This window comes from Cervus canadensis, chromosome 8 (assembly GCF_019320065.1).
Source record: "Cervus canadensis isolate Bull #8, Minnesota chromosome 8, ASM1932006v1, whole genome shotgun sequence".
Taxonomy (NCBI): Eukaryota; Metazoa; Chordata; class Mammalia; order Artiodactyla; family Cervidae; genus Cervus; species Cervus canadensis.
Window position 1 is genome coordinate 5,964,755 of NC_057393.1, and position 5,804 is coordinate 5,970,558.

A 5,804-nucleotide genomic window follows, 5' to 3' on the forward strand; every position below is an offset into this window, starting at 1 on the left:
CTGCAGGAAAGGTGCTGAGCCCTCCAGAGTCAGGACTCAGAAGAGGACATTTTGCAAAGGACAATAAGTATTTCAATTCACTTTGCCACCCAATGAAGAGGTCAGAATCCTGTGCCTCATGCCCAGGACTTGAGAGTGTAGTTGGTGATCCTTCTAGAATCTCCTAGAGGTTTCAGCCACTCATCCATTGACATTGGTTGGTAGCCTCTGTCCAGATGCAGGAGGGAATCCAAGAGGCAAAAGATGAAGTGACCACTCTTGGGAATCAGTGCTTCCACTGACCACTTTTTTCCCCCGCCTCCCTGCTCTTGCCAATGGGAGACTGGCCATGAGGGGTGGGATCCTGAAGAGGCACAGAGGTCAGAGGTTGGAGATGAGTTTTGATAAGTCAGGAAGCATACCTGCTGACTGACATCTCCAGATTAACTGCACTGTGAGTTTTAGGAAAGGTGAAGAGCAGGTTGATCTGGAACATTTACAGCTGAGCCTCATGAGACCAATCTGACATCATTTTGGCCAACTTGCTGGGAAAAATATCAATAACCTCAGATACACAGATGACACCACCCATATGGCAGAAAGTGAGGAAGAACTAAAGAGCCTCTTGACGAAAGGCTACACACACACACACATATACACGCGCGCACACACACACACACCTACACACACACACACATACATGCACACACACATACACACACATACACACACACACATATATCTATTCTTTTGCAGATTCTTTCCCCTTATTACAAAATATTGAATGTTGTTCCTATCCTACCCTACACACACACACACACACATACACACACATACACACACACACATATATCTATTCTTTTGCAGATTCTTTCCCCTTATTACAAAATATTGAATGTTGTTCCTATCCTACCCTACACACACACACACACACATACACACACATACACACACACACACATATATCTATTCTTTTGCAGATTCTTTCCCCTTATTACAAAATATTGAATGTTGTTCCTATCCTATACAGTAGGTCCTTGTTGTTTATCTACTTTACGTACACTAGTGTGTATATGTTAATCCCAAACTCCTAATTTGTCCCTCCCCTTCCCCCTTCCCCTTTGGAAACCATAAGTTCATTTTCTAAGTCTGTGAGTCTGTCTCTGTGTTGTAAATAAGTTCATCTGTATAATCTTTTTTTTAAGATTCTGCATGTAAGTGAAATCATATGGCATTTGTCTCTCTCTGTCTGACTTGCATCACTTCGTACACCAAGCTCTAGCTCCATCCATGTTGGTGCATCTTTTTTTTTTTTTTAATGGCTTTTTAAATCTTCTTTATGGCTGAGTACAAAAATCTCTTTTTTTAAACTTGAAAACCAGGTGATTAGGATACAGGTCCGAAGCCTTGATCTGGAAGTTTCAGACCAATATTTTCCAACCACATGAGCCAAGGAGAAAGTGACAAAGAAGGCCGTGTGAATTGCCTGTGTTGAGAAAGCTGATGTGAAGGGGGAGAGGGCATGGAGGCGATACAATCAGAGGGCAGTGTCTGGACCACTCTGTGCAAGGAGAGCTGAGATGGGGCTGGAACAAAGGGGACTGTGTTGGCTGGTCTCTGAATTGCCCCATTGATCCCCACCACAGCTGTGCGAAGCACACGAGCCCTGTTTTTCCAAAGAGAAAATTTTGCGAGACCCAGGAAGTGATGCCCAGAGACACCGTTAGGAGTGGCCGAAGGAAGCTTTAGTTACATCAGCTCTGCCGTTGTGCTTCTTGCTTGGCGTTGGGGGCGAAGAGCGGGAAGCAGCCTTTGTCGGGACAGCAATAGCTGGGCCCCCCCGGGACGTCAGGGTGGGCCCTGGAGAAAGCGGGCTCTGCCCAAATCAGATGGGAGGAGGCATTAGAGAGCCCCCAGCTCTCCTTCTGCTTTGGGCAGCTCTTCTTCTTGTGGCTTTTCCACTAAGCACCTCCTTGCAGTTTGTAAGTCCCACGTGGGCTCATAGTGTCCTCCTGGAAGTGGAAGTCCCAGGTCCACTTCCTTCTCTAGTGGAGCAGATGGACTAAAGGGGAGATACTGGGTTGGGTTGCTTTAAAAAGTATATCGGGCCTCCTGTGTGCCAGGAGCTGGGCTTGGTGCTGGGGACACAGAGGTCCAGACGGCAGCGCTCCTGTCCCTTCTCGTCCTCTGCTCAGGGAGGCAGCAGTCAGTGCCAAGTCTGGGGTCTACATGGACCCATAGACCAGAGAACTCCATGAGACCGCATGGGAGAGAGTGCTTTGGGCACGTTCTTCACAGAAGAGTGCGAGTTTCCTGTGACCCAAAGGGAGCAGGAGAATCTGGGATAAGAACGGAGAAAAGGAAGACGCTTCAGGCGGATGGGATGGCAATTTCTAGGCACAGGCAGGCAGAACCTAAACAAAACCCAGTCATCTCTTGAATTGCAGCTAGAATTTGCAGGAATTGCTGAAAGAAGGGAGCCAGGCGGAGAGAGAGCTCCTGAAATTTCCTTTGGGTTCCCTTGAGTTTGTGGCTGAGGACCAATCTGTGCTGTGAAATTCCACAAGGCCAAAGAACAACTGGCAAGGAAAGAATGTCCTGGGATGCTACCAGATGAACCATGCTCAGAGCTCACTCGGGGCCACAGGTCATGGATGTTCCCAGCCACCCAGAATGCAGAGACCTCCCTGAGTGTGTGGCAAGTTCAGTGGAGGTTCAGTAAGGGCCCTGCCTTAGAAGTCTGCTAAATCAGCCCGAGAGGAAAGGCTATTTCTAGGTCTGTGTGTACTCAGTCACTTCAGTTGGGTCCAACTTTCTGTGGCCCCATGGACTGTAGCCCTTCAGGCTCCTCTGTCCATGGAATTCTCCAGGCAAGAATGCTGGAGTGGGTTGCCATGCCTTCCTCCAGGGGATCTTTCTGACCCAGGGATGGAATCCGCATCTCTTACATCTCCTGCATTGGCAGGCAGGTTCCTTTACCACTAGTGCCATCTGGGAAGCCCCATTCCAGGTCCATCCTATAACAACTTAACACAGTCTTAAAAGAATCAAGCTGTTTCACAAGCTGTTTAACTGCCTGCCAGAACAAAGTTCAACACTCTTTAAAAGATTACAACAAAATCCATCAAGTAATAATAAAAAATTTAAAGAATATCTGGCATTCAGATAAAGTTTTCTATGTATTCAAAGAAGCAGGAAAGTATGATTTAACCAGGGGAAATTATGATTAATAGAAGCAGATCCCTAAACGGATGGAGAGATGATGGAATAGCAAGCAAGGACTTTTTAAAAAGCTCTTGTAACCACTATAAATATATTAACTACCCCTCTAAATTTAAGGATTTAAGGGCAGATATTACATAAATGGTAAGAAAAATAGTTAACATAAAAATAAACTAAATAGAACTTATAGAGAAGAAAATAAAGTGATTCTTTAATACTATCTGAAATGGAAGTTTTACTAGGTGGTATTAACAGGAAATTGGATTCTATAGAAGAAAAGATCAGTGAAATTTCTGATTGAACACAAAGGAGAAAAAAGAGAGGGATTGGTATCAAAACATCCAAGACCCATATAATTAGAATCTTAGAAAGAATAGGTATGGGGTGAGGGTAGGGAAAAGTTTTGAAGAAATAATGGCTAAAAGTTTTCATAATGTAGTGGAATTTATGTCAAAGCATGGCTTGTCATGTGTATCTTATATAGGCCAGGTATACTTGGCAGTGGCCAGATCAGCAAGATTGGCCCATGTCATGTGAAACAGTATATATTTCAGTGTTTCCACCATGGTGGTCCTCAGCATTATCAGTCAGCGTTCTTCAGTCCAGGGAAGTTGTTTCTTTGTTTCCTTGTGCTCTGTATAAGTTAGCTGAGGAAATTGTTTATTTACATATGATAGAGATAATACCAATTCCATGTAGGATCATATGTCATTTCAGCTCTGATCGGCTATTCAGTTCTGTTCAGTCACACAGTTGTGTCTGATTCTTTGCGACCCCATGGACTGCTGCATACCAGACTTCCCTGTCCATCACCAACTCCTGGAGCTTACTCAAACTCCTATTCATCGAGTTGGTGATGCCATCCAACCATCTCATCCTCTGTCATTCCCTTCTCCTCCCACCTTCAATCTTTCCCAGCATGAGGGTCTTTTCTAAACAGTCAGTTCTTCACATCAGGTGGCCAAAATATTGGAATTTCAACTTCAGCATCAGTCCTTCCAATGAATATTCAGGATTGATTTCCTTTAGGATTGACTGGTTTGATCTCCTTGATATGCAAGGGACTCTCAAGAGTCTTTCCAACACCACAATTCAAAAGCATCAATTCTTTGGTGCTCAGCCTTCTTTATGGTCAAACTCTCACATCCATACATGACTACTGGAAAAACCATTTGACTAGACAGATCTTAGGCAGCCAAGTAATGTCTCTGTTTTTTAATGTGCTGTCTAGGTTCGTCATTGCTTTTCTTCCAAGGAGCGTCTTTTAATTTCATGGCTGCAGTCACCATCTGCAGTGATTTTGAAACCCAAGAAAATAAAGTCTGTCACTGTTTGCATTGTTTCCCCATGGTCTTCATTTTTTGAATGTTGAGTTTTAAACCAGCTTTTTCACTCTGCTCTTTTGCCTTCCTCAAGAGGCCCTTTAGTTTCTCTTTGCTTTCTTCCGTAAGGGTGGTGTCATCTGCATATCTAAGGTTATTGATATTTCTCCTGGCAATTTTGATTCCAGTTTGTGTTTCATCCAGCCCAGCATTTCACATGATGTACTCTGCATATAAGTTAAATAAGCTGGGTAACAATATACAGCTTTGATATACTCCTTTCCCAATTTGGAACCAGTCTGTTGTTCCATGTCTGGTTCTAACTGTTGCTTCTTGACCTCCATACAGATTTCTTAGGAGGCAGGTAAGGTGATCTAGTATTCCTGTCTCAAACATTCTGGGCAGATACTATCTGTATTATTCTTCTATTGCTGCAAAGCAAGTGATTACATACTTAGTACCTTAAAACAATACCTACTTATTATTTTATAGTTTTGGTCCCTCTGCTTAGGGTCTTTCCAGCTGAATCAAGGTGTCAGATGAGGCTGTGATCATGTCTGTAGCTCAGAGGCCTCTTCCAAGGTCCCTGGTTACTGTCAGAATTCAACTCCTTGTGGCTGTAGGACTGAAGTCCCCATTGTCTTGACGGGTCTTGGTTGGCACACTCAGCTCCCTGAAGTTGTCCTCAGGCCTTGTCATGTGGTTCTGGCTATAGGCAGTTCATAGCATGTTTCTTTGCTTCCTCAAGGTCAGAAGGACAGTCTCTGCTGCTTTGAATCCCCCTGACTTCATTTTGGAATGCAAAAGTAGGAAGTCAAGAAACACCTGAAGTAACAGGCAGATTTCGCCTTGGAGTACGGAATGAAACAGGGCAAAGGCTAATAGAGTTTTGCCAGGAGAACACACTGGTCATAGCAAACACCCTCTTCCAACAACACAAGAGAAGACTCTGCACATGGACATCATCAGATGATCAACACCAAAATCAGATTGATTATATTCTTTGCAGCCAAAGATGGAGAGGCTCTATACAGTCAGTAGAAACAAGACTGGGAGCTGACTCTGGCTCAGATCATGAACTCCTTATTGCCAAATTCAGACTTAAATTGAAGAAAGTAGGCAAACCCACTAAACCATTCAGGTATGACCTAAATCAAATCCCTTATGATTATACAGTGGAAGTGAGAAATAGATTTAAGGGCCTAGATCTGATAGAGTGCCTGATGAACTATGGACGGAGGTTCGTGACATTGTACAGGAGACAGGGATTAAGACCATCCC